Source organism: Condylostylus longicornis, unplaced genomic scaffold (genome assembly GCF_029603195.1).
Source record: "Condylostylus longicornis isolate FDR11 unplaced genomic scaffold, ASM2960319v2 ptg000013l, whole genome shotgun sequence".
Lineage (NCBI taxonomy): Eukaryota > Metazoa > Arthropoda > Insecta > Diptera > Dolichopodidae > Condylostylus > Condylostylus longicornis.
In genome coordinates, this window is record NW_026577982.1 from 6,015,507 (window position 1) to 6,038,907 (window position 23,401).

Genomic DNA, 23,401 nt, shown 5'->3' on the forward strand with positions numbered 1-23,401 from the left:
TATATCATGGTTTGCTGGTCGAGTTATATATCACTCAAAAATTATCATAAACTGTAGTATACTTTAGAAAATAACTCCTTTTTATTGAAATTTAATAAATTTATGTAGGTGTTACAAAAATACAATAAGAAATAGTTCACAAACATTAATTTTCTTAAGTTAAACAGTTTAATATACTGGAAGACAATGTGTCCACTGTTTTAGGTCCACTGTTTTAGGTCGTATGAGCCTAATGGATACTATCATGAATCCTCGAATTATTAGTGGAATTGTATCATCATATAGGCTTTGTAAGCGGATTTTTAAAAATTTAACTATATATTTTATATTAATATTGATATTTTATTATGCCACTGTATTATAACACTTAAGTTTTATTGTAATTACACATACCAGATTTAATAACTCCAATCAAAAGAATTAACTAACTAATATAGGTAAGCTGCTATCTAAAATTTTTTTATTATATTTGGCTATTTTAATTAAAATATAATTGGATTGATTTGATTTAGTATATTAGTTTAATAAAAACAATATAAGCTTCAGAATTTGAAATCAACAACTTATATTATTATAATATTGTGGTTGCATTCCCAGAGGAAGAAAGTGAACACACTTTATATTATAACAATTCCTGACTTCCCAACAATGTTTCATGTTCTTTATTGTATTTCAAAAGCTTTCGACAATACAGTAAGTTCTAAATTGTTTGGAAATCGTTGTGAATACGCAGAAAAAAGAAGGGAGCGCCTCGAAAAATTTCACGTTACTTTTTGTAAATAATAATTTTATTTAAGGAATGCTGGCACAGAATATAAAATTTAATAAAATGTTTTTGTTTGCAATTTAGTAAAAAAGTTTAACAAGTCAACTTTGAAGGCGGAATCTAATATGGAAGTTAACCTTTATAACTATACTGTTTTAATTTAATCACTAGTTACAGCTTTAATAAAACTCAATTTTGCATATTAAATTTAAAATATTTATAAAAAAAAATTTAAATAGAAAATTTTAAATATGAAAATTTTTAATAAAAAAAAAATTTCTTTTTCTTTTTTCGTTTCAGATTAAGTAAAAACACTGAAAAGACTTTTATACAATTTGACAATGTCAATTAAATCAGTAAATTGACGTATCGGAAAAATATTTTGGCTTTAAATAACCTTCAATAAAGTTTGAATTTTTTTCTTTTCTTCATTTATAAAAAAAAAACACATAATTTTTTCCCTGAAAACATTAAAAACCATAATAAAGGTATTGTGTATTTTTATATTTCACATAATTTTTCTTTTTTCTTTTCTTTTGGCCAATGAAAATATAAAAAAAAAATTTAAGTCAATGCTTTGCTTTTAGCAACTTTTTATAAATATTATGCACTACATAAAATAAAAAAAATCACAAAAGAAAAAGAGTAAAAACGCGCTTGGCCGAATTTCAATTGAAAGTTCGACATTTAAGATAAAAAAAAAAAATACGATTTTTCACTTTTGCTTTCAATATTAAAAATATTAAATTTTTTTTTTTGAATAGCTTGAAGCTCTGCATTATAATATGCTTTCGGTGTTGGTTATGAGAATTTTATATATATACATACATACTTATATTATAATTTTCTTTTTTAATTAATGAAAATTACCACTAATTTTAAATTATTTAAAATTATTTTAAAAATGAATAAGAAAAATAAATTTCAATTTAATTAAAATATGTTCTGAAATTTAAAGGATTCTATTGATTTTTGGGTAGCTATCGAATTCATGGAGACTATTAAATTATTTATGAAAGAATTTCCATTGTAATTTTTTGTCAGAGAATCAAAAATGTATTTGTATTGCAACATAGTAGAAAAAATCTTTTATTTCTCAAATAATTCTAAACCTATAAATTAATTTAAAAAATTTAAGGAAAACATATTTGTGAATTTGGATTGAGTTTAGTAAGAATATCGTGAAAATATTAAATAACGTGATAGATTTCTCTGAAATATGGACCTGATATATTTGTTCATAGTGAACAGGTTTTCTTTATTAACTACTGATATAATAGACAAATTTCAGTAGAGTAATGTAATGTAGTTATATAAGTCCAAATAATTTGTCGCCGATCAACTTATAGGTTACCTTTGAGAATACCTTATACTTGAAATACGTAAATTATTTTAAATAAGTTATTAAAATATATTTTACCCTTTTTATAATTAAGAAAAATTGGATGGAAGTCAAGCTAATTAGAATGGAGTGTATTTGTATAATAACTGCACAAATTTTTAGGAAAAAATATTTTAATTTATCCACATTCTTTCTTGAAAATTATAGAAATAAAATTAAGGTATAAATGTGAGTTTAATGAAATGAAATTTACAAAAAAAATGTAGACTTAATTTCGTTATTTTGTTGGAAAATATTGAAAATTACCTTGAATAAGTGCACATGTTTATAACTACAATAATATTGTTGCTTAGAAACAATGGAGTATAAAATCAAAATTAAATTTTTGGAAAAATTTATGTAATTATTTGCACTTTTTCTGACAATTCCGATACTAAGTTATATGAAGTAAAACAACTTTTATAACACAGGAACTATGAAGAAATCACATTAAAATAATTATATTGTGAAGAAAATATAAAAGTACCCAGGCACAACTTAAACAATATTATTACTTGTAACCATAGAATTTTGTTTGTAAACAAAATTCCAAAAAAAAATCAAAAAATATTAGACTAAATCTTACATGCAACAAATCTTATTATATTTTATCCATTATTATCCCATATTTTACCGAAACACACAAATTTTACTATATTTTGTTTCAATATTAATATAAATTGTTATTATACCAGTACAAAAATAATTGAAGAATTAACGATATTGTAAGAAATAACAATGACCCCTACAATAATTGCAATTATTGTTAAAATTTTAGTCTAGCGCTTACCTCATAAATTTTTAGAACAAATTCATAACAATTGGCTACACTTTACACATAACATACACATGTTATATATATATACATACAGACATATATATTAAGAACTTATACATTTATATATACAATAAATGTATATATATATATTTTTTTGGGTGTTAGAAACGAAGAGAATTGCACCCAAGGTAAAAAAAAAACTATTATACACACTGCTGTTTTCTTCAATTTTTCTGAAAGCATGAGCATTGAGCATATTATTATAATCATGAAGGTCATAAATAAAATCTGGAAAACCATTATGTTAACTGTCTTATTATTATGAAGCATTTAACCACTTATAAGATCAACATATACCTATATACTAGCTTACAAAAACAAATATCGTATCATGTGTACATGAATTAAGAGTTACATGAACCTAACTGAGTCTATATACATATACAAATAAAGATAGGATTTTCAAGGCAAACTTTATACTTAATATAAAAGAGAGGGTAAGAGAAGAGAAAAATCCCCGTAAGAACAGTAAAACTTAAAATATATTTAAAATTCTTTATAAAATTTTTATAAAAGAAAGTAAAAAACCCCATTCAGTGTACATAGAAAGTATTCACACTTATACAAAAATAACAAAAAGAGAGAATACAACAATATTATTATACACTTTCAAAAAGAAAAGACGCAGCACCTTTAGTGAAAAATTATTTTCTTTTTTCAACTCCATAACGATTTTAATAAGATAAAATTTACTAAAGTTAAGACTTTTTGGCAGCGTTATCTAAATTTTTTATTGCACAATATAAAATCATTTTGTATACTAAAAAATTTTATCTCTTCGTTCTCTCTCTCTCTCTTTTATGCGCTCTTTATATATTCACGTTTATTTTTCTATATCAATACTAACATGTAGATATTTTATTTAATCGTCTTTTTCTTTATACTTTCTCGTCTTCAACTATTTTTCAAAAGACCTTGTACCATGAAAATTTTTTAAATATCACGTTACTAATAACAACAATATTAATTGTAAGAATCTATCGTATAACATTTCGGTATACTGCAATATACTACATTATTATACATTATAATGCTCCACAAGTATTACACCAATTTACTCTTATATATACATACTCGTATAATAGTTTTTACACCAATTTACTCTTAACATTTATATACCCATACTCGTATAATAGTTTGAGAATAATATGGGTAGTTATTAATGATTTTAACCATTTATATATACTTGTGTATAACAAGCAGAGAAGTGATAATGTCAATATGTGGAGGATAAGGATAACAAGAAAATTGTTAACTTTAAATTTTTTTCTTATATTTTACAAACCCACATACTCGTACATTTGATCAAATGCACTAGACTATTGTAAGGTTTTTTTTTATTTAAATAATATTGATTATTTCACTGTATTTGTAATAATATACGTGTTATACAACAATATAACAAATGCATCCTAAAAAATATTTGGCTGTAAGAATGAACGTTAAACTATGAACGTTAAAATATTTACGTGATTTATATCAATAAGAAATTTAAGAATTTCAAATAAATTTCTAAATGTTTAAGAATTTTCTTTCTATAAAAATTTACAAAATTTTATAGTCAATATTTTTCTGTTGCATGATATTTTATAATTTATGAAAATATATTTGTAATTGTTTAGAAAAATCTCAGTAATACTGTTGCATATCACAAAATTAAAATCTAAGATGTACCATTGTTGTAATGATTACAAATAAAAATTTTAATTTTATCCTAGCCTGATTTAAAGGCAATAAATAAATTCGTATATTTTGTTTCAAATTCTTCCTAAGTTTTACATGTTTTATCTCTCTCTCACTATGTTTTTAAATTTCCTATTTTAACATAAAATGTTTAGTAAATAATGATCAATTATACCACCCATAGCTCTTGTTCTTTTCTAAAAATAATTTACTGTTATAATTGAAAACAGCAGAAAACAAATTAAACAGAAACAGAAAAAAGTGTCAGAACCAAAATTTATTCTAATATTAAAGTTAAGGGTTACCATCTTTTTACCGACCGTATTGTGTAAACAATAGGTAGGTTATGTGATGGCAACAAATTTTGCATATCGAGTTTTCGGTGGGAACGTACTTCTCCATAGTAGGGAAGTGTAAATAAACTATTTTTAGCAACCTGTCGGTCTGTCGGTCTGTCGGTCTGTCGGTCTGTCGGTCTGTCGGTCTGTCGGTCTGTCCGTCTGTCGGTCTGTGTGTGCGCGCGTGTATCTCAAGTTCGGCTGAACCGATTTTGATGAAATTTTATATGTAAGTTTGTTTCCACCATGGCACGGATCGATCAACTTTTGGTATATATCAGGCCTCGGGAACTGCACTTTTTAGCGGGCCTGTTTTACATTTTGGAACATTTTGAAGAAAGTATTCAACCGATTTACTTGAAATTTTATATATAAGCTCAGCTCGACCGTCCGCAAAAATTCGTATGTTTTGGAAGAAATCAGGCATCGGCAACTAGACGTTTACTACGGGCCAAATATACATTTTTGTGTATATAAAGAGAAATAATCAACCGATTTCATTGAAATTTAATATATGAACTCCTCGTATTAAAACAATGAACATATAAATTTTTTGGAAAGATCAGGGCTCGAAAACGGATTTGCGGGCCGATTTTACATTTTTCACCATTTTGAAGAAAGTATTCAACCGATTTACTTAAAATTTCATATATAAGCTTTGCTCGATCATACGCAAAAATTCCTAACTTTTGGAAGAAATCAGGCATCAGCAACTGGGCGTTTACTACGGGCCAAATATACATTTTTGTGTATATAAAGAGAAATAATCAACCGATTTCATTGAAATTTAATATATAAATTCCCCGTATTAAAACAATGAACATGTAAATTTTTTCGAAAGATCAGGCATCGGCAACTGGACGTTTACTACGGGCCAAACATACACTTTTGTGTATATAAAGAGAAATAATCAACCGATTTCATTGAAATTTAATATATGAACTCCTCATATTAAAGCAATGAACATATAACTTTTTTGGAAAGATCAGGGCTCGAGAACTGATTTGCGGGCCGATTTTACATTTTTCACCATATCTACAGAACAAATTGATGGAATTTCTTGAAATTTGATATTTGAGTTCTGGTTGTTGCCGAAACTAACTGGCGAGCATTTCAGGGAATTCGGGTAGCACAAAGCGAAACTCTACTAAGAGCCAAATTTACATTTTTCTAAGTATGTTAACTATAAGCTTACTAATGTCCTAAAAATTGGAAAGAAGTATTTAACAGACATTTTTATAATATTCTGTAACACTTTCATTTAACTAGACAATGCACAATGCGGTCGGTTATGTGCTGACCACATCAGATTTTTTGATTTGAAATGAATTTACTTTTATTTTAAAGATTAAATTGTTTTAGTTGCAGTAATTTATTAAAGTGTTTAAATTATCTATGCATCTATGCTAGTGCGAAACTGACATTTCAAATATTCTTGTTTAACAAAATTTTAAATTATTTAATTTAAAACTCTCGTATGTTAGAGTTTTTTCTAGACATCCTAAAAATATGCAATTTTTTGTATTTAGTTAATATTGTCAGAAATGAATATTCTTACATTATTTTCGTATTAAAAATAAAAATTTTTTAAATTTTTTACTTTTGTCCAAACCCAAAATTTTTTCTCTACAAAATTCTTAAATATTTTGATATATTTTTTCTATATTTAACAATACTATGTTAAGAAAAATAATAGACAATTAATATAGGAAACAGAGTAATAATCGCCATATTGAAATAAAGATATAGAGACAATAAAATGGGGTGAGAGAATTTGTGGTGAATAAATTGACAAAATGTAACAAAAACTTTATTTTCAAACAAACTCTATGTTTTTTTTTTTCTTAATATTTTGTATAATAGTTTTGTATGTATAAAGTAACAAACATACATTAACAATCTCGGTATGTATATATGTAAAAAAATATTTAAGTAATTTTCGTACTACTGTTTTTCTCTTTATAATATTATTATTGCAATTACTATTACAGCAACTGCTGCTACTTAATGAAAATTGAAGGCTCCCACTGAGAATAATTCTTTCTTTTGCAAAACTTTCTTTTACATAAATATTTTTTTTTATTTTTGGTTTTTTCTTTCTTTTACGTCTTGTTACTATTCTAGTTTATGTATATTTGTTAGAAACATTTTTGAGAATTGTTGCCACATGTAAATAAAACTCCAATTTATCAAAATATATGAATAAAATTGCAAATTATCAAACATAATTTCTAATTTTCAAAGTCTTAATTGCTGCATTTAACTTTTTAACTGCTTTAATAATTTTAGTAACACTTAAAAGACAATGACGACCTACGAATGCAGCAAACTATAAATGATTTAATAAGCAAAAGTAATATCTCAATTTCATATGTCGATTTAACATAAAATTTCAGATATATTAGATTATATTTAGATTCTCCGTATTCCAATTCATTATTTACCCGAGTTTAATTTAATTTAGAAGGCTTGTTAAACTAAAATAAAAAAAATCGCTCCAATAGTTTGACTTAATTATTAATCAATATAAAATAAATACAATGACTCTGAATATTTGGCCAAGTTTGAAGGCTTTTCAATAAAAACTAATAACATAACATTTTATACAATAAATAAATAACTAATTGAAATATGAATTTATAAACTCGGTTTTATTTATAGAACCTTCAATTTGTTCTAAAAATTATTTCAAATCTTCAAAATTGATTTACTCGTAACTACTAATTTTAAGTTAGGCAGTTTTACCACTAGAGCTATATTCTCGAAAATTAATATACTGACAACACTCAATCTTTATCTATAAATTCTTATGCATATTCTAATGTAATATAACAATATATTGCAAACGTACATATATAGGTAGATATATGAGACGTGATGGCTAAATCTAATTTTACAAGTATGTAATGTCGTATTATGGTCTCTTTACATAATACTTAATATATTTTTTTATACCGTTATAAAATTTATCTATATAAAGAAATAAAGAACAGTTATTTTCCCCTAAAGTCTGTTTTCGTTTTTATTTGTTTCTTTTCATTTTATTTCTTCGTTTCGGTTTTTTTGTTTTTTCTGTTTTCTTATATATTAAACAAAAAAAAAACGACAGAATAAACTCAAATTCAATGGAAAGAAAAAATGAAAATAAATAAAACAGAAAAAAAAAATATAACAGTCGCAGCAGTGGTAATAATTCAGTCAAATAAACTTTTTAACTTTTAAGGACGATAACTTTCTAAGAAGAGCCCATATGAATTCATTTAAAAAAAAATATTAAACTAAGGATTTTCTTATGTATATAAGATTATTTATATAAGATTTTTATGTAATATTTTCCTTAAATCATTATTATCCTTTAAAGATATTATAAACTGAAGATATTAAATGAAAATATTCAATGAGATATGAGATTTAATTAAAATTTTCTATAAAAACCTTAGGCTTTCATGTTGTTTTTCAGTGTTACTTAAGTCTAATACCTATATATAGTTACGTTTATTGTTAAATTTTATTTCTATATAAGCTGCTGTTTTCTTCTCCAAAGAAAAAACGAAAAACACGAATTTATTAATTTAATTATAAAGTCTTCAATTTTTATAAAAATATTTAGTTACTAAAATTTCAGTAGAATTTTCGTTGAACAAATGATTCATAACCGTGTAAATTTTTAAAGGAATTGTGTTACAAAAATTTCAACAATTTTCTGCTCACTCATTTAGAAAACAATGTAATTGTTTTCATTTTTTGTTTTTTGAATTTTTTTTTTGTGAAAATTTCATTAATAATTGCTATGAAAATGTGAACTAAATAAAATTATGTCGTAAGCAGTGCTTCATCTTTACGTTTATGAAATTTTTAATTAATCAACTGAAAATTTTGGCTTAATATAATTAAAAAAATGTGAATTCAATAAAATTTAATATTATTGCTTAAAAATGTTGGTTTTGCCTTTCTTATTTGAATTCAACAAGTAGAACAAAAATAAAATGTATTTAATATCGTAACTTAAGAAATGTTTTAGAAGTACAATTTGCAAAATTTTACAAAAATTATAAACGTTGCCGAAAAAACAGTACGGTAAGCGAACGTTTGTATTTTTTCTCTGAGTAATGAAATTTAGTCGAGAAAAATTGTAATTTATTTTTAAGGAAAACCTACACAATGCCTCCGATTACAATGCAGTCACTTCTTTCCGTACAAAACTGAAACTTGTATTAGAATAGCATGTAAATTTTTGAATCTAACCTGGATTTTTTTAAAACTTTGACAAATAAATTTAATTCAACAAATTATAATTCAAAATATGCTTGATCGCAATATTTATTTGGAATGCTTTTGGAGTTACTAAGCCCTAATACATGCTCACAATTTAAAAAATATAATTAAATCTCTTAAAGTTGATCAAATTAAAGAAAATTAAAGAATTAAAAAAATTCTAAACTAATTTCTTAATTTCATTATTATCTTGGCATTGGTCAAAAAAAATAAAATTAAAAAAGAGAAAAAAAACCTACGGAGTAAAACCTGGTACCAAATTATTAAAAATCAAGAAGATTTTCTTTTTTTTCTAAATTTCGTTTTTATTTTCAGATATTAGTCTTGTATTGGGTACAACAACAGCTGCTGTCATTTTTATATTTCTTTCCAAAGAAAAAAAAAACATTAAAATAAACATTCTATACTCTCATTGTTTATATTATATAATGTATGTACTTAGCACGACCATTCCATTTATGTATCATAATATTTAATATGGCCATTCCAAGATCTTCTATTTTAAATTTTGTTAGCCTTCTGAAAGAATAACAAAAATTATTTTATATAACAATTTCTAAGGTATATACATACATATATTTTTTTTCATTACAATTTTTTTATTACCTTACTTATTATACCATTCTCGCAACCTTTGTTCTTTTAATAACATATTATATACTTATAACGTATAATAATAATAAGAGAAAAAAACATAGATCGTATTTATTCTTAAAAATCAGTAAAAACCACAAAAATTTGTATAATACATATATAGTTGTACAAATCCACAATAAGATATTATATTCGTATATGAAATGATCTAGTTCTTCTAAAAAAACTACTGCAAATTAACAACTAGAATTTAAAGGTAAAAGTATCATAAGTCCTGGACAAGTAAATATTCGAAACCGAGTTCAATATAAAAACATGGTTGGCGACACAAATCGTTTATTGGCGATACAAAAAATTAATAAGTCGGTAATTGAGAATTTCATGAGGATTTTATTGTTAAAATATCAGTGTAATATACTACATATTTAGTGAACAATGTGTTTTAACCATCCTGCAAATTATAAAATTTCTCTATACCACAATCGAAATTAATGAAATTTTGAAAGTTATAGAGATTCCACGGTGATTCAATTTCTGACACTTTCGCATTACATTTTTCGTTCAATAAAATTGTTTGTACTAACCCTTGCCCCCCTATTACCCTATAATACCGCCCTATTTTTGCGAAGATAAACTTAAAAAATGCGATAGCCAATAGGTTTTCAATTTATGTAATATGAGCTTAATAGTTAATTATAATTCGGATAATCTCAAAATAGGAATTTTTTTCGCAAAACTTCTGTCGTACAATTTTAATATTATTCTTATTAAGTATAACATCCCCCGTAACATTGTTTAAAATGTAGGTGCAAATATTTCATACCCAACAGCAATTTCATTAATGTTTATATACATTATATTGAAAAAAAGAAAGAGAAAATTAGAAAAATAAAATATGAAAATAAATGAAAGATAGAGAGAGAAAGTAAAATAATAAGGGTAATTGGATGAAAAAAAAATAAGGGAAAATCTTTTTTTTTTCTTTTTTTTTACGTAAATTCATCTTTTATGAAAATCCTTTTTCTACTTAACTGTGTAACTGCCAATGTTCATGCCAATGCCATTAAAATAACAAAATAAAAAAAATCCTTAAAAATAACGTTGTTTTTCTATTATATTTAACCTATTTTATGCATAATATCTATACATAATATATAAGTACATATTTTATATGTATATTTTATATATATATATATATATATATATACATAATTATATAGTAAGTGAATAAAATGGTTTTGTTTGGGAAAATCACGTGTAAATACCTGATGAAAACTAAATGCCTTACGGTATTTCATTTTATATTATTTCGGTTTGTTGGTGGTCATTTTGGTTTCCTATTATTATTCTTAAAATATAATCAAAAAGGAAGAACAAAAAATTATTTTTTTTTATAATTTTATTATATATATATAAAAAAATTTACAAAATATAATAATGGTTATTACATAAAAATAATTTCCAACATTGATTATTAATGAAAATGTACAAGAGATATAAAGAGAGAGTAGATATACAATAAAATGTTGAGTATATTATGAAAATGAGAACCAAACCAACTTAAAGAAACTAATAATGAATTTTATAAAAAATTTTGTATATATTCATTTATGCATTTATATGATTGTATAAATTATGAAAACAAGGAGATAAAAATAACAAAAAATTTTTAAAATAATTTGTTCAATACCCTTTTCGATGCCATGCGTTATAGCATTCTCATATTCCAAGAGCAATCCAATAATAATATTAAATACAATCGATTCTCTCATAAATTTATAACAGTAATAGTAATAATAATAATAACCTGTATGAATAAAAATTAATAACAGCATAGATAATAGGTATACTGTTAATGAAATTTTTAGATGAAAGAAAATTACTGTTATGACTATTGAATATTGAATTCCTAATTATGATAAATTATTATAACAATTGAATTTTCCTTTCCTGGTATTCTCTTACTACATTTTTGCAATTGAATACTCGTATTATATATGAACCTAAAATTTACGACCCATAAAGTTCAAGCCAATTAAAAGTGAATAAACGTTTAGAAAATTTCATTGCATTTTTGTATTTATTTTGAGTAGTCAGTACAATAAAATTGCATTCAAAGTTGTAAATAAATTCCAATGCTTACTAACCTTATACTTCACCCCAATTTTTTTTTAGGTTCCGTGCCGAGCACTCATTATTTCTAATTAAAGTAAATTCAAAATATTCGTGGAAACCAATTGTGCGTTTATTTCAGTTAATAAATTTTTATTTTCAATCAATTGAGTTTTCCGAATATTAGCATTACAGATCAAAAACATTTTTTATTGAATTACTCTTTAAATTTGAAACTAAAGAAGGATATTGTATATGTTCTTTGCATCATTGACATAAAACTCTCAGAATCAACGATGTCTTGTAATATTTTTTTTTTTCAATTTTATTCTATAGCACATTTTTATAAAAGGGTAGATTAGCGGCAAGCCACATAAATTTGCATGTGTTTCCTATACTCTTTTTAATTCTTATATTGAATTAAAAAAAACTCAAAGAAAAAACCTTGAATTGTTTTGTAGGCGTTGAAAATTATACAAAAAATAAAATAGGTTTGCAACTCTTACTCCAAGAACTCTAGATTTTTAGTCAATTTTCATTTTAACATAAAATACAATTTTTTTTTTCAATTTCAATTACATTTTCTAATTCCTAGAAATAATTTCAATTATATTAAAAAAAAATTTAAATTTTACCACTTATATTTGAAAAAAAAATAATAATAATAATAATAACAATAATAATAAAAGGTAAATGCAATATTAAAATTTAATATAGGTAAGAAAAATGTTGTTTTTTTCTACCTTTTCAATATTGAAATAAGCTAACATTTTATGTTAATATATATAATATATGTATATATTATTATATAATATGCATATATATGTATGAATAAATAAATGTTCGGTTACATGTGCGTGTGAACCGCAGAAAATGTACATGCTTCCATATATAATATGAAAACGTAAATAATTAAATCTATTATAATATTTAAAAAGTAAAAACTGAATGCAAGTGTTCGCAAATATTTAAGATTTTAAATTTTTTATTCCTTATGTACATTTAACAATACAATTATATCAACAATATAACAATTATTTTGCTAAAACAGAAATATTAAACTAGAAAACTGCGAGTAGAATATTTTATTACGTATAAATCTTCTCCTTGTACAATTGCTATACATTCATCAACTATATTATTATTTAAAATAATTATTAAAAAAATTCTGTTATATGAAATTATGACAATCATAAATGCAAAATCGCATATAATTTGCATCATTCACAATCTGATTAAAATCTGTAGAACATTTTCTACATGATCTTCTACATATTTTGTACTTTTAGAAGATCATAGTCAAACAAATTTAGAGTGAGACCCTTTTTATTTATACATATATATTTGAAATCGAAATAATTTCACGGCAATAATTTGTAGAAAGTTCAATTGTTTCAAAAGATTATCGTAAATTTTTTCTTTACAAGAGATTCCTTTAAAGGCAAAAAAATCAAGGCAGTACAATAACCTCATATCAATAAATTCATTTTCATACTATACATATACCATTGTCAACAAGGATTTTGTAAATAGAAGCAACTAAAAAAAAACAATATTCTCAAAATAAAACAAAATTTTTATTGAAAAATGACTACATGATATTTATTTATAACATAATAGAGGTAAATAGCCGCAAAAATCTTAAAAAATTGCAATGGATTCCATAAAAATAGCACAAAAACGATAGCAATGACATGGTATAACAATACATGGCACCAAAAAAAATAAATATATACAAGTTAATTTTATAAAAATAGAAAAAAAAAATAACAAATAAATTTTTTTACAACAATTGTTTTCCGTAACAAAAGACAATTATTGCCTAACAAAAGACAATTATTCGATTAGCACTCCGAAATCAATAAGTTAAAAATATTCTACATACAACTATACATGGTAAATATATCATACTTTTAAAATAATTCGATACTAATGATAATTCTACATATCTAAATTAAATTTAAAACATCAAACCATAAATTTTCATAATCGTAGCTGATTTCTTATATTAATGCCTAATGGTATGCAATTTTTAAAAACTTTTCTTAAGTGATATTTTTAATAGCACATAATTAAATACAACTAAAAAAGCATTCTAAATTTCTTCCAATTGCAAAATAAAGTAGTTTTATTGTTCTTTTTCCAGATGATTGCATATTTTTAAAAATAAAATTTATTATGCCTATTAATTTTGAATTAACAAAAAAAATATTTAAAATATAAAATCGTATATTTTTTTAAGAAAAAAGCCTCTTCATTTTTTATAGCACATTCTTTAATATTTTTCCTCAAATCAAAGCCCATCAAACTCATTAAAAAATCTGTGCTCTTATGGAAAAAGTAATCGTTATTTTCATTTGTTGTCATTCAATTTCCAAATTAAATTGTAAAAAAATAAAACTTTTTTCTTATCATTTCAGCTCCTATAAGCTTTAAATTGCAAATATACGTGATTTTGAAAGAAAAAAAAATAAACAAAGAAAAGATTTATGACTAAAAATTTTAGAATTTTATTTTTAAAAAGGACTTTGTTTTTCTTCTCTATATTTTATTTTTTTTTTGCTTACTACCAATCTGCACACCTGAGCCATTCGACAAAATTACTTTAAATCACGTTTTTTGTTTAAATTCATTCTGTTGTTCACTCTCACTCTCTTTCTCTCTCTCTCTCTTCATTTGTTTTTAATTTTGACTCATTTAATTTGATTTTCAGTAAAAATTTTTTCGTTTACTGCCATGATACTTTTCCATCAAGTTTAATTTAATTTTTTATGTGTCCCATAGTATTAAAAACAACAACAACAAAAAAACAAACGAAAATAAAACAAAACAAAAATGGCGAATTATGAATTTCAATTATATAAAAATGAAGTACATACTCAGAGATTATTTGGAAAAAATTTTTGCCTGCCATTTTACTTTAATTGTACTTCTTAATTCTTTTAATTTCATATAAAATTCACATTATCCTTGAATCTTTGAATAATAATAACGATTTTGTGGAACGTTAATTTTAGTTGTTTGGTTGATTACGACAACAATGAAAAGTAAAAAATCTTTTTAAAATCAAAGTAAAATTTTTGTTTTGTATTTTTCACTCTTATATAAAATTTTCTCCTTATTTTCTTTTACTCTCATACTCTTCCATGTTTTATTTTTACTCTGTCTCTCTTCACCATGTTTATTTTTTAAAGAAAAATATTATTATAAAGCGAGAAAAATTATAAGAAGAGTGGAACAGAGAAAGAGTAAGAGTATATTATTGTGTATATTAACGTAGGTGACAGAATGAAAAAAAAAAATAAAAGAGTTTATTTTGAAAATATTTTAATTTACACGTAAAGTAAAATAAATTCGTTATTAATTCTCATTAAATGTTTTGTATAATTAAAAATGAGAATTTTCAAAGGATTTAAATGGCATCATTTTATATTATAATATAATTTTACAATTTTAAGAAATTATCATTTAAGTGGATCATTTATTTTTTTTAATAATAATAATTCTTTATGATGAAATATGTATGTAGATATAGTGGGTTTGTTTACATAAATATGTAAATTAATACCTGCTTATATTTGGGGCTCAATAGCTTGAATATATTTATATAAATTTATAAATAGATTATCTGTTAATGCACAATATAAATTTAGTAAATTTGAACAAGGAGCAGGGAGATACTCGTAAAGACTGGGTTTTACCTCAATATTGCGAAAAATGTCTACAATAATGCATTAGAAACTAATTGAATTTATGCTTTAATTAAATAAAAAACCTCAGAATGCTGACGAAATTCCATACTTCCCAAGTTCAAAAATTCTTATTATTTATTTTCTTAGATAAAATTTTGTTTTTTTCACTTTTTCATAAATTTTGTTAAAAACTTATATAGATAATAAATTTTTAGAAATTATTTATTTCATTCCGTTTCATCACACTAAAAAAATTACAAAACACAAAAACTATAAAATGTTCTGAAAATCTGAGCTTTAGAAATATTAGCACTCACCACAAATAAAATATTTTTAAAACGATATATGCTTGTATGCATACTACAAAAGTGATGATGGAAAGAACTTGTTGCCATCAACAATGAAAAAAAAAAATTTGAAAAACGTGACAAGAATTTTATTTTGCAATATTTTCAAACCACACCCGGAAATATGACTAATAAAAATTGAAAATAATAACACAAGAAAAAAAAAAATTGGAAATAAAATTGGTTCTTAATAAAAGAACACAAAAAAATAACTTGACTGAAGTTTAAAACCAAAACGAAAATTGAAAAAATTGAAATCAACTTTAATATTTAGAAAAAAAAAATTACTGTTGTTTTACAAAGCCCAATATTCAGAACATGTGGGCAAAACGTTAACAATGAAAAACTTTACGAATTTAAAAAAATATTACAGTACTGTGGTTTCTTGTAAAAATTACAATATTGTGGTTTCTTTGTGGATAATCAATTTTCCTGTACCAGCAAATTTAGATTTTTCTAACCTGCAACAACAAAAAAATTTCAATTTGCAGTCGAAATAAAGCTTCAAAATTTCCATATTCTTCTATTTTTACAAAAATTTTCAGGTTCAAAACCCATTTACAATACTGGGAAAATTGTGTGGAAAGTTTTCTAATTTCATTTCCTACATGAAGTACTTCTATTTCGCTGACTTTAAAAAACAAATGCATTATTCCAGGAAATGATAATTTCTTTTCTAAATGTTTATTCAAAAACAACATAAAAATATTTATCATGGTTTCGACATTAAAAAAAGATGTGGGTCTAAAAATCTTTTAAAATATTAACAGCCTGCTTAATACAGTAAATCTTAAATATTTGGAACAATTTGAATGTACCCAAGGATATGATTTTCGGAAATCTAATATAATTTTCTGTATACAACACAGAATTGTATTAGATTTCCAAATTACAGAATTGTATTAGATCTGAGTTATTAGAATTATTAATAGTCCTGAAGCCTTCCTCGTTTCTGTATTACAGTGGAATTTTTATTGAATTTTCTGAAATCGTTTAATATTTTGATATTAAACTACAAGTAACCCCCATTATTAATTGAATACAGTACAAATTAGTTGTTTTCACACTTAAAATTAATTTAAAAAATTTTTTATCCAATTTGAATTTTGATTATTAAACTGAAGATTACTGTTGTCCTTGCATGAAAATAAAGACGTCAAACTTTGTATAATAAAATCTTTTATTGCCATTTTCAATTTTTCTTATTTTTCTTTTTCTTCATTTCGCATGTTTATATTTTTTGATGAATTTCGTATCCCTTCTTCTTCAATATAATGTCCAGTTCACTTTTATATGTATTCGACACAAGTACATAAATATTATGGTATTATATACGGAAAAATAATTTCAAGGACGAATTTAATTTTTCTTTTTTCACTCACTTCCTTTTTGTAAATACTAATAAAATAAAAAAATTAGTCGTTAAATTTTTTTATAACCTCATAGAAAATAATACACATTGTATACAATTTATGTACATAGCAATATTTATAACAGTGTTTAATTTTAAAAATCTTATATAAGAAAATTTATGGTTGATTGGAAAAAAAGTCACATCACATTTTCAATTACGTTTATTATTGTTGTCCTGATAAAGCTTTCATTTAGCATGTTTCATTTTCTAAAATTGAAAAAAAAATTATTGAATTCAAAATTTGTAAAATGAGGGGTTTATGTAATACAAAAGAAACTATTATTTATTTAAGTAAATAAGGTCCTTATTGAAATTTCATATTGCAAGCTTTAGTTAATAAAATCTGAATTATATTATATTCTTACATTATCCTTAATTGCCCAATTTAATGTAAGGATTGTTCAGGTATAATAAAATATTTTTCAAAATTTTAAATCAGAAATATTGAATTAAAGAGTATGTGAATTATCCGAATAAAATATTCATTAAATTTACTTTTAATGTCTTATAAAGTAATTAACTTAATTGCCATAATTTAATGCAGCGTAATAACCATGATACTTTGATTGTTAATAATTTTTAATATAATGTTATTTGATTTGTAATGTTGAATTCCTGAAATAATTTAAAGTATTTACACACTATTAAATATATTATCTCCCTAAATTGGAAATCACGATTTCAACAATGTGAACGAAAAATTATATGAAATTATGTAATGAAAACCTTGACTACTTTTAAATAGTAGTTACATGGCAGCTATATATATGAGTATATTTATGTATATAAAAATTTAGACGAGTTTTAATTTAAGAAAATCAAAAATCTGTCCTTTACAATAAATTTCAACTTATTCTACATTGTATCCGCTTTCATTTTTTCAACTAAAAATTTTTTCTATTATTGCCATAACTGTTAATCTAATATTACTTTACAGAAAAAATTTACATTTATAACTTTGTGATTTTCTATAGCCCTTGCTCAATAGAATTTTATTCTCAGTTGTTATAAAAATATTTTAACTTACAATACAAAAGAAAAAAAAAAGTTTGCGTGTTTTATGTACGACATAAAGAGGTCATCATGAAAAGTTAATTTTTTATAAAAACAAAAAGCATAACAGAAGTATATAAGATTCGCATGACATAAAGAGTAAAGTAAAAATAACAATCAATTTAGCCTTCATTTACTACAGTAATATGTGCGGCACAAGATCGAAAGAAAAGAACAACAACCCAATAAATAAAATTAGTTCGAAATCGCATGTTTATGAAATTTATTTAAAACAGTAAAATTGAAATAGGATTCTAAAGTTTATGTAGTTGTGCACTATACAAAAACAATTATATACGAAACTATTCTAAGAAATTATAATAAAAAACAGAAATGAAAAAATAAACCAAAGTAATTTGATTTTACTTAAACTAATCAAAGGCAAGTAAAATTGAAACGCATAAAATATAAAAGGAATCTGATTTTTTACCCAACCAACAGAAGGATCTACGAAATTAGCAAACAATTTTTAGTTAAAAATTTTAACTAAGCACTTGGCTACTAAAACTCAAAGCAATACAATGATTGATTCAATTTATCAAAAATAATTGCTCATTTCTCCCTTCTCTTGATTTCAGTTTCCCGCCGCAATCGAGTGACATGAGCAATCGAAAGCAATTTGACTGAAATTAGGAAATTTCCAATTTGAATATTTTTTAAATTTTAGATACATGAATTAAAAATTCACTTCTACATTCGTAGTTTTCCAATTATGCGAAAAATACTTCACTATTCTACCCGTACAATTATTGCATAACATTACAAAAGGATTAAGAAATTTATTATATTACATCATAAGATTTGATGTCCAAGAACAAGTGGAAAAATTACAAAGATATAAGGGAAAGATGGTTGAAAATTTTCATTTAATATCATTCATTTTTATTTTAAATGTATGCCATAGAGAAGACATAAAAAAATAAATATTTAATTAATTATCGTGATTTCAAATCAAAATAATAAAATAGAATTTACTTGAATTTTATAAGGAAACAAATAATTATTATAATTACTAATTAGTAATAGTTTTATATAGTTGTTTTTGTAAATTCCAGATGAAATGAAAATCGTAATTTATTTTTAGTCATTACATTAAAGAGAATAAAGAAAAATTACAAGGCTTTTAAAGTTTTCATTAATTTTCATTACACAATTAAACTCTCTATTAAATTTCCAATTAAATGTTAACATTAAATGAAACATTTTTATAATTAATTAGTAAAGTTCATTCAAAACTGAAAAGTAAAAGAATGCAATTTAATCTTTTGAATATTTTGTAAAAGAAAGTGAAATTCCCTTGATATAATGCATCAATTTCAGCTATAATACACTAGGACTTCTCTTATACGTTCGTTTCAACATAATATTGCAAAATCTTGAAAAATCTCAAATATTTTTAACACATTCAAAGTGTTTTACATAAAAACCATAATAATTTTGTATAAGGAATCATTCTTAAATCAAATTCAATGAAGCATAAACTTATACAAAAGAAAAAGAAATTTCAAACCGTATTAAAAAAAAATTATTTCTTTTCCTAAATTTTAGGACACTTACATCAAACAAAAATTTCTAGAACCTTACTAAATCTAATTTTATTTCTATTATATACAAAGTTCAAAAGATCAACTACAAAAAAAAAAAATTTTTTTTTTCTGTTCTCTATTCAAACACAAATTATATTCATAAAAAAATTTTATTTTCTTATTTTTTTTTTATTAATTCCTCTTTTTTTTATAATTTATTAACTACATCTACTATAAAAACAAATTGCCTTTTCTTTTATATAAGAATATCCTATGTAATTAAAACGATCCCTTAATGTTATTATAAGTGTATATGTATAAAAAAATATTATAACATTAAAAACATTAAAAAAAGAAAATATATTCAAAAATAAATTAACATAAATATGATGGATCATTGAATATTAATACAGAATACCATATTATAAAATTCAGGGTCGACCAAGTATGTTTGATAAAGAAATAAGAGCTTTACTTAAGTAACCTTTCGAAAAATTCAATAATTAGCGAGGTTTTGAACCATCGTAGCTTAGATGAGCCCTCAATTTGAGTTATTTGTTTAATAATAGATCAATTTCTAGTTGTATTTAAAAGCTACTCATGGCCTGTCTCCATTTTATAAATAAACACACGATTCCAAAAGGTTTGCTTATATTTAAAGCTAAATTTTTCGAAGTTGATATCATTAATCATCTTATTTCTTAGGATCATACAAAATATGAGTAATTTAAATAATTCGTTCAAAGAAAATGTATTGCATTTCAAATAGATTATTACTTACTCATAGTGGCTCCACTGCAAATGCGTTGATTAATTTGAATTTCTTTTATAAAATCATGAAACCGTCGACTTTTTAATACAATCAAAATATTCAACTTTATAAAGTTCAACTAATTTTAGAACCGCCTCTGTTCCGATTTCAACAAAAACAAAATCTAAATTAAAATAAGTTAATTAAAAGAGCAAAAAAATGATGTCCCCAATTATCACGATACCAAGAATTATGTTAAATATTAAAATAAAATTTACAATTAATTTCAATCTATAAAAAAAAATGAATAAAAAAAAAAACTAAAATAAGAATATTTTCTTAAACCAATTAATTTACTAATTAAATACACAATGGGAAAATTTATCTTGACCAATTCAACTATAGGATATTTTCATCAAAATTTTTTATTTCAAAATTCCCATATCATATTTCATTAACTCACAAGGGTTCAGTAAAAAGTAGTATATTGAAAAGAAAAGTGTTATACTTTAATAAATTTCAATATTTGTTTCAAATTCCTCTTTTATTAGCGAAGTATTATAAACGAAACAACACATTTAAAACACACAACTCCCTACTATCAAAGCAACTAATCTTTAACATTTATACAAAATGTTACAAAGTATTTATGTATGTATTTATTTATGGATTTTATTGCTTATATAAACATTCAAATAATTGTATAGTGAAGAGAATCACAAATTTCCTTAAGGTATTCAATAAAAAGCAACAACAATTTCTTTATACGTTATATAATAAAATTTTTTTTATTATATTCGTTTATATTTTCTAATAATTCGATTTACCATTTTTCTTCATATTATTAAATAAGCCATTAAATAATAATCCATCGCAGGGTTCGGCTCCATCATCCCATAATGCTTATATACAAATTATATTTCGATACACCCAGCTATTCCATAGTTATGACAAAAAAATCCACTTAATTTTTGTTGTAAAGAAATGAAAAGTGAAAACACTCTGATTATTGCATTAGTGTGAGTACTGTCGTCCTTTTCATCTCACTTTGGTCTCTTCTCTTTAAACGTTTTTGTTTTTTCTTTTTAATAACTTTCAAGCATTTTTTCTCTTATTGTTTATATTAAGCATTCTTTTTTTTGTTTTTTTTTTTACACCGAATATTCTTTCTCACATTTCTTCTCTTTTTATAAATTTTAATAATAATAAATTTTCTCTCATTCTTAAATTAAATTTTTGTGTAAATTTTCATTTTTTTACAATTTTTTTTGTGGGTTGCCTGCTATCAATATGGCGTAAAACAAATAAATTGTATAAAATGAATATAATCAAATAGTTTTGTAAATTAGCAAGCAGCTTAAAATTAAATCTAATTCAAATATTAAGAAAAATATTGTTTAAAGACAACCATTTACTGTTTCAATAAATCTAATTTGAATGGAAGAATTGCTGTTGTGTGATTTGTTCAAGGATTCTGGATTATATACAAAAATTCAGATTACACATTCAGAATAATCGCAGTTTAAATAGTGTCATTAATTTTTATACTTGTAATAAACGTACAAGTGATTGAAACAAAAATCTCGAGAAATAACTCGTATGCATATAACTTGTTAAATTTGTCAAAAGAAGTTCACTTGCTTTGAGTCAGTCGGCATGAATCACATGAAATAAAACTTCAAATTTTTTTGTATGTTAAAACTAGAAATTATTGTATTATTGCCTTAACCCGATGTTAGAATTCTACTTTGGAAATACTAAATTTAATCCAGCGTTTCGTACAGTTCTAATTTTTCCCAAAAATAATCCAAAAATATCAAAGTAAAGCAAGCATATAGATTCGTTAAAAATGGTTTCATATTCATATTAATCCCATTGTACTTATACAAATATTATAAAAGAATAAAAATACATGATTCCATTTTGAAATGGAATGAGTCAACCACACCTATCAACTTATTTGGAAATAAAAATAAATTTTAAAAAAAGAATCATTTTCCATCTCTCTTCTTCCCATATGCTTTTCACAATCCATTTAAACAATTTAAATTGCTTTCTTTTTTTTAACAACATACTACACTCAATTAAAATGACGACACAAAATATAAAAGTACAAAAACATAAAAAGAAAGAAAAAATTAAGTACTCTTGCTATATAACTGTATAGAACCATTCACAATATAACAAACATATAAAATTCATTTAATTTTAATTTCTTCTAATAAAAAAACACAAGAATCTTTTGTCTCTTTTCTTGATAAGAAATCGTCGCATTAAAACAGAAAAAAATTTTTATTTTATTTTACTCTTTTATTTGTTTTTTCTTTTTGCCCCTTTCTTCTGAGAAGAAAACACTAAAAATACTAAAATGGGATGAAAAACAATGGAAGAGGTTTACATTTCGTATATACATAGGCAAGCGAGCTGTCAGTCAAAAAGACTCTCGAAATATTTTTGGAAAATTTATTCAATTTAATAACGGTTAAGTTATACAATTAAATATGGAAAAAGAAAGAGAAAATAAGAAATTTATTTAAAAAACAAAAGTATTTTTTTTTTTGGTAAATAAAATTTAAACAAGAAAATTGAGAAAATAATGGCAGAATAGAAAAATTTCGGAGCGAATTGATG

General features: G+C 23.6%; 1 protein-coding gene across 8 annotated transcripts in view; it reads left to right on the plus strand.

The window, feature by feature from the left end:
- Positions 1–1,088: 1,088 nt before the first annotated feature.
- The window catches only part of LOC129605537 (uncharacterized protein DDB_G0283357-like), a 107,817-nt gene continuing 85,504 nt past the window's right edge, over positions 1,089–23,401 (plus strand). For all 8 annotated transcript variants that reach the window (XM_055515355.1, XM_055515356.1, XM_055515358.1 and 5 more), the window contains exon 1: positions 1,089–1,254. The gene's annotated coding sequence lies outside the window, so the exon portion shown is untranslated. The remainder of the gene's footprint in view (positions 1,255–23,401) is intronic.